We start from the raw sequence: 7,995 nt of genomic DNA, 5'->3' as shown, positions 1-7,995 counted from the left end.
GTGCCACGCAAAGTTAAGACCGCATGAAAGTCACAAGTTCAGGCCAACTGCAATTGAGCATGTGCCGGACACAGGGATGAGGTTAGTCCCGCTGAAAAAGTTACCTTCCAAAGTCCAGCACATAGAGTTCTGTTTACGGTGGAGGAAGCCGCAAGGAGCACGGAGAGGGTGGCGGATGGTCGTCACTGTAGCACGAAGGGCTGGTCGGACGTTGTGGTTGATCGCAAGCCACGACAAAGTAACAAGCAATGGGCGGAGTTTCAACACCCATATGGATTACCAGATGCCTCGGAGTGACAGCGCATGCGCGCTGCCTAGCGAGACCTAAAATCTATAATTTTGGTGATATTTAAAAACAGGCAATTTTTTAAAATATATTTGGCTAATGTATGATCTTTAAGGATATTTGAATGACATGGGTGACAATTTGTTAATTTTAAAACATGCTAGTCAAAAGTGAACATAATATAATAAAAGATATTGGAGCAATCACTTTAAACACATTCATCATTATAGGATATCATTTAAATATGGCTACACAGCTTAGTTGACCCACTAAGCAATGGTAGGCTAAAATATGTGTAAACTAGTAAATTCAAAATGACACTACATAGTGGAGCTGATAATTGCCAAAACTACCATTACAAATATAAGCAGTATCAATGGTTCTCGGTTTCACTGCCAGTGTACCAAGGTCTGCATATTAATGCACACCTTGTAGGTTTTGAAAATGCATTATATGTATATTGTTAAACAATCACATTAATAAAAGCCAGTACCATTTACAATGCCAATAGCTCACACTAGTGTAAATGCAATGCAATAGATGTCGCATTTAACATTTTTTTAGCTATTGCCATTTAAAATTATAAATTAATTTTATTTATGTTCTACAAAACAAAAAAACAATGTCATTTAGAATGTCAATAGCTCACCATAATGTCAGTGCGAGACCTATTGCATTGTAAATGCTTTTTATACCTGGGGCCCCATTTGAATAGGGAGAAGCTTCTGCAGCTTTCACCCTACAGAGGTGTCTGGAATTATCTGCCTCACTGCTCTAGTTCTAGTCTGTCTAGCGTCACAAAAGGCTAATGTGAAGTCCTTTGTGAGAATGCTGAGACAGTACCTTTGAAGAGCACGCGTGGTAGGTGACAGCTCTGCCTCCCCATTAGGTCAAGATGGCTCATCCTGCCAGCACCCAGACCCTGTATTGTAATACTGTCTAGGAGGAATACACTAAGGCCAACTGCCAGCTACACCTAGTCTTGTGACCCAGGATACATGCTGCAGGAACCAAGTGGTTAGGACAAGAAAATGGCAATTTTCTAAAGTGGCATTTTCAGAATTGTGACTTAAAATCCAACTTTAACTTTAAAGAGGTTTTTAAATTATGATTCCTCAGACATGAAACACAACATACTTACGGGTTCCCACACAAAAATGATCACTTTATTAAATGTAATAGTCTAACCCTACGTTATTCTATGGTAGAGGTGGGCCTCACAGCAGTGAAAAACAAATGTAGGAGTAATTCATTAGCAAGACGTGTGAAACCTGAAGTACAAGTCCAACTTTTGTAATACAACATACCCTGCTCTCCGAGCTGTTAAGTCCTACTTTAGGGGTGACTTACATGCAATAAAAAGAGTGTTTAAGGCCTAGTAAAAGGTTTATTTTGCCAGGTCGAAATCGCAGTTTAAAATTGCACACAGGCTGTAATGGCAGGCCTGAAACAGATTTTAGAGGGCTACTTAAGTGAGAGGCACAAAAAGTGTTGCAGGCCCACTAGTGGCATTTAATTTACAGATTTTGGGTACCTGTAATACCATTGTAGTAGGAACATACTAGTAAATTAAATGTGCCCATTGGTTGTAAGTCAGTTTTACCATGTTTAAGGGAGAGAGCACAACCACTTTAGCACTGGTTAGCAGTGGTAAAGCGTGCAGAGTCCTAAAGACCAACAAAAACAAATTCAGCGAAATAGGAGAAGAGAAGGCAACAAGTTTGGGGGTGACCTGCAGAGAAGGCCAGATCCAACAAGAACCATATAGGTGCTGATACTCTTAAAGGTAGTTCAATGTGACCTCACTATTTGGGTAACTGATGGATAAAAGGAGGGAAATCTTTGTGTCAGGATTTATCATGTGCTTTGGAATATGTATTCACATTTCTAAATAAAAACACAGCAAAAGCCTTGATAATAAACAAGGTAAAGAATGTAAATAAACACTATGAGAAAATGAACAGAGAGCCAAACCCATCCTCCAAAATCCTTCTTCGACCACATTTAGACTGAGGTATCCATGGTCTTCCTTAATGGGAACTCCACCAAACAACACATTTGCAAAACTCCCAGTTGTGGCCACCACTCTCAATTGCAGCTCTACGTCACTAAGTTAGCCTAAGTGGTTTTCTCTGCTTCACTAATTCTGTGCAAGATCACTTGACATCCAAGTGGACTCGCATCTGACCTTACAGTCCCTCAACAACAAAAAGCACAAAAACCTCAATACCAATGCAACTTCCTCAAGACCACAAAACACGTTTTACCTCTCCCAACTTCAAGATGGTATGGAGGCTCTAGCATACATATATAACACTGCTTTGTTGGGTAGCCAACTACATGCTGCTGGCTAATCAAAGGAGTAAGAGAGCTGGACCACTTCCAGGATTGGGTTACAACCCTAATCAGTCACAGAGGTGTGATACCAATAAACCAGACTATCTAGCAAAAAATTGCAATTTGGGGATGATCACACATCACTTACACATACCCTGGCTAGAGCAGGGTTTATAAATTTCACAAGGTTGACAGACCTGGACAAATGTTCTTCATCCATGCACGAGACCATTGAGATTTCCATCTGCCGCTCGCACTGGTTCCAATGCTCCTGCAATTGAAAAGAGAATACAAGTTTCACTTGTACAACGATGCCTGTCGCTCTTTCCCTAAAGCCTTTTAAATCCTTCCCATCATGTATCAACAGGCCTTCTTATAAATCCTCCACGCTGCAAACGTCTCATGCATTGTTTTGTAGCTCCACCGGGCCATTAATGAATATAAACATTGTATACTTGCACAAACAGGTGTGGCTTGTGCACTAATGTGTTCAAATTCATAATGCTAAATTAGGTACCTGGCTCTTCTATGAAAAGTACTCCTTGACTCCTTGGCGCTTGGTCCAATCCCTTGACATATATATGCATAGAAAAGTGGATATAAAGATTAATACCCATCCATGCTATCTACTCATACACTGCATTGAAATAGTTATAGGGGTGTAATCAAATGCCTCTTTTTGTATGGTCACTGCCAAGTTTTTGACTAATGCTGCTGGTTTTTCAACTTAGAGAGTGCACTGAGGCCTGTTAATTAGATCACAGTGCCAGTGTCCTGACCCTAAAATGTGTATGTGGACTTGTCTTATTCCAGACTGGCATAGGCTAACTTACATGTAAACATCTAGTATATAGCTCCCAGGGTACCCAGGGCAGGTAAGTTAGAGGATCACTCCAGGGACTGCAGCATTGAGTGTGCTACACTGGATGTGACCCACGTAAAACCTACCTCTTAGTCTGCCACTGAAGACTGGATGAGCAGTTTTCAACTGCAAGCCCGCCCATGGCGCCGCCAACAGTGGTAAAGCCAAACCACTCCCGGTAATGTGTGTAAGTCACCCCTATGGCAGGCCTATTAAACTCTAAGGAAGGGTGCATAATGTTTCACTGGCAGAACATGCACTTTACATGTTCTGACAGTAAAAACGTTTTTACTGTGGGTCTCCCCATTGGCAAATACAGGGTAATATGCTAATTCCTGAACAGTAACCCCAAAGTTGATACTGCAGGGTATCAAACAACTCAGAACATTAGGCCCGACTGGATTCTCCAGTTGAAATCAATGCAATGTGTTGTGTGCAACTTTTACAATGTTGGCACTTCTTTTCCTTCAATCTCATGTTCCCTTAACAGATTCACAAGGAGCTTTAACCCGAGAGCTTTCTGCCCTCCTAGGGGTCTGTGCTAATGACTCCCAGGAAAGGAGGCAATTGGGGCCTGCACTGGAAAGTAACCTTTTTTGACATGATAACCCCCGCTTTTTGCATGGAATTCGATACAATTTTGACAGAAAGTGCACTGGTTCCTGCTAACCAGATCCCCAGTGCCAGATATCTTTTCCTTAACTTTACAATTGTTTCCTGAATTGGGAAAACCTTTAGCTCCCCCTGCAAGTCCCTAGTAACTGGTACCCCTGGTACCTAGGTCATGAGGTACTAAAGAGGTTCCCTAAGTTTGCAGCATGCATTGTGCCACCCTAAGGGGTCCCCCACCAAACCCATGCAGACTGCCATTGCATTCTGCGTGTCTTGAGGCAGACAAAAGTGAAAACACAATATGGCACAAAGCCCTGTGTGCCATGCCTCCAGACACGGCATGCAGTATAGGTAAGTCCCTCCTTCATCATACGTGAGCCTCCAGGCTCTCTCTAGACCCTTACATCTGCTTTTTTTCAGCCTGAAGTTCCTCAGAAGACCATGGGGAGGATGATGAATCCTAACTGGATGGGTAATTTTAGATAGAAGGGCAATGTTCAGTGAATCCTGAAGCCAGGTGTCAATCCTGAGCTAATCATGATCGGCTACTTGAGCTAACTTGGGCATCGCATTCCTCAATTGGTAGTTGAGAGCTGAGATGTTCAGCCCCAACCAGGCCCTGGTGTTAAGCTGTGGTCTGCCCTTCTCTCTATGTGGAACTGGGCAGAATTAGGTACAGCATAGAGATCTGACCACAATAGGGGCACAGTAGGAGCAGTAGCAAGATTTTTTTAATTCGAAAAGATCGAATCCAGGAGGTGGCCTGCTTTATGGGTTTGGGTAGAATTAAGATACAAGTTCAGTGCTAAGTCCTCAATCATGTTCTAACCAGGGCTGCAAAGACTATCCTCTGGATGGACATTCAAGTCTCCTAAGAGAGTAAAAGTAGCAGATTTGAGAACAAGGGCAGAGTGTGCACCAATATCCTGCATATCCCAGAGGGTGGTATATTAAGACACTGGATATGGTAAATTTAGGAGTAAGTTCCAGCGAGAAGGTGACAGCTTCACAGGCTGCTATGGATACTGCCTGTATTCTGCATTTGTATATGTTTTTTAACATAATAGCAATCCCCCTCCTGGTTTGTTAGGCCTATTGCTCCTCAGCATAGAATAGTCTTGAGGTAGGGCAGCTATAACATCAGGCGTAGAGGCCTCATGGAGCCAGTTTTAGTAAGGAACATGGCATTCAAGTCATGATCCACCACAAAGTCATAAAAATATTGCTGATGACTAGGTAAAGATAGAACATTGAGGCTGTAAAAGAGGAACATGCTATTGGACCCAGAGGGGGATGATGGGACCTCACAGCTAGCTGGCAAATCTACAGAGGGTCCATAGCCTGTAGTGAGTAGCACCTGATTAGCTTGTCGGTGGAGTGAAATATAGCTGCCGGTGCATGTTTGTGCACTCTTAGATGAATCAAGTGAAGCTCGACAGGGTTCTGGGCAGATGGGTCAGAGTGCTCTCAGTTGTTTGTCAGAGAAAGTCCAAAAGGACCAGGTTCCCTGGCCCCTGGACCTGTTCGGGCACGGATGGGTGCAGATGGGCTTGCCTTTGGTGGACATTTGACGTGCCAGTGGCGAGCCCACTGCGCACGTCCGCTGCATGTCCGTGCTAAATAAGGTGGGGGAGAGGAGATAGACTAGCCCACTATTAGTGCATCATTGCTTAGTCTGGAATGTGCACCTGGTGATCAAATATTACACACTACTGGTATTCACCAAGTGCGCAAAATGACCCAAATTGTGCTTGAGAGGGAATGAAGACCACATTAAAAATGCACCTAAAGGACTCCTATTCAGAGCTAGTAAATACCATCCTGCTATTCCTCAAGTCTCCACACTTGCTCAGTATCCCAGCCACCGTTTTAAGACAACTTTACTCTCCACCTACAAAGTTGTGGCCTGCGATAGGTGTTTTACAAAAAGAACTATTGATGGACAGAATGCAGAACAATGTCATACATTCACCCCTCTTCAGCCAGGATAGCTTGATTCCAGCTCGAACTGTCAAGCCAGGTCCTCCATGGACGAGAAACAACCATCCTAGGACCGGTTTCGGGGTTTCACCTTTCTTCAGCCAGGATAGCTTGATTCCAGTGGCATGGAGAGCACAGGCCCCACGTCCGAGCATACCCGTCCCACTCGGGGTGACAAATGCAAAAAGAATGTGCACCTGGTAAATAAATATTACACACTATTGGTATTTACCAGGTGTGCAAAATGACCCAAATTGTGCTTGAGAGGGAATGAAGACCACATTAAAAATGCAACCAGAGGACTCAGAGGGCCCGATTCACAGAATGAACTTAAGACTCAATCCTAAACTTACTACTGTTTTGGTATTCACAGATTGCACTTACTACTTTTGGTATTCACAGAATGAACTTACTACTTTTGGTATTCACAGAATGAACTTACTCATTTCGGTATTCACAGAAGTTAGGACTCCTAACTTTAGGACTCCTAAATGCCTTCTGTGAATACCGAAAGTCTTAAAATTAGGATTTTTCTCAATTTAGTAGTAGTAAAGTTAGGACTTCTAACTTTAGGACTCCTAAATGCCTTCTGTGAATAACGAAAGTCCTAAAATTACGATTTTTCTCAATTTAGTAGTGGTAAAGTTAGGAATACTAACTTTGGGATGCCTAAATGCCTTCTGTGAATACCGAAAATCTTAAAATTAGGATTTTTCTCAATTTAGTAGTAGTAAAGTTAGGACTCCTAACTTTACTACTACTAAATTGAGAAACATCCTAATTTTAAGTCTTTCGGTATTCACAGAAGGCATTTAGGAGTCCAAAAGTTAGTAGTCCTACCTTCTGTGAATACCGAAATGAGTAAGTTCATTCTGTGAATACCAAAAGTAGTAAGTGCATTCTGTGAATGCCAAAAGTAGTAAGTTCATTCCGTGAATACCAAAAGTAGTAAGTGCAATCTGTGAATACCAAAACAGTAGTAAGTTTAGGATTGAGTCTTAAATTCATTCTGTGAATCGGGCCCAATGCTAGTAAATTCCATCCTACTATTCCTAGAGTCTCCACACTTGCTCAGTTTCTCAGCCACCGTTTTACGACTACTTTACTCTCCACCTACAAAGTTGTGGCCTGTGATAGGTGTTTTAAGCAGGAAATGTCAAAGGAGGTTTGCCCCGATAGCCCCTTTGGCCTGACAATGCCTACCTTAGAACCGACCTCAATTTAAAATCACTTCATGTTCTGAAAACATTTTAAAAGGTGTCTGGGTACAACTGCACCTATCCAGCTAAAAATAAAATAGTTTAAAATATTAGTGTTCTAATCTCTTCATTGAGGTCACTCAAAAAAGCTTCTATTAGGGTAATCGCCTGCAATAAAAAGGCATCATAGCGTAACAAAAAATAATTCTACATAACAGCAGTACAAAAAATATGTTTTCAAAATTTCGGGAAGAGGGACTCTAATGGGCTCATTGTGAGTCTTCTGGATTTGCCTGCAAGTAGGTATGTTTTTTCATAAGCACTTTTAATTACCACTTTTATAAGACTTTCTTCAGAATGAGGAATAACACGTGGCATTAGAGTTTGTGCACCTGATAATTGCTTTTTTTTCTCCAGTTTTATATAGCGTGAACTCGACCCAAGGTATTGGAGCTCTTTACATGAGCACCAGTTACATTACATGAGGACACATTCTTTTTTTGGGAAGCACGAGCAGGGCAGGACTGGCCGTAGCGGGCACAGGGCTTTTCACCCTTGGGCCGGAGGGGTGGGGAACAATTTTGTGGCCGCAGGCCGGTTATGGTACTGCAGCTCAGTTTTGCAGCAATGCTGCAATATCAGCTCCCTGTAACAAAGCGGGAGTGGTGCTTGTTCACAGCAACGCCAACCCCTCACCCCATCTCCCCCCACTCTTAGGG

This window comes from Lissotriton vulgaris, chromosome 6 (assembly GCF_964263255.1).
Source record: "Lissotriton vulgaris chromosome 6, aLisVul1.2, whole genome shotgun sequence".
NCBI lineage: Eukaryota > Metazoa > Chordata > Amphibia > Caudata > Salamandridae > Lissotriton > Lissotriton vulgaris.
This window is presented reverse-complemented; position numbering follows the sequence as displayed.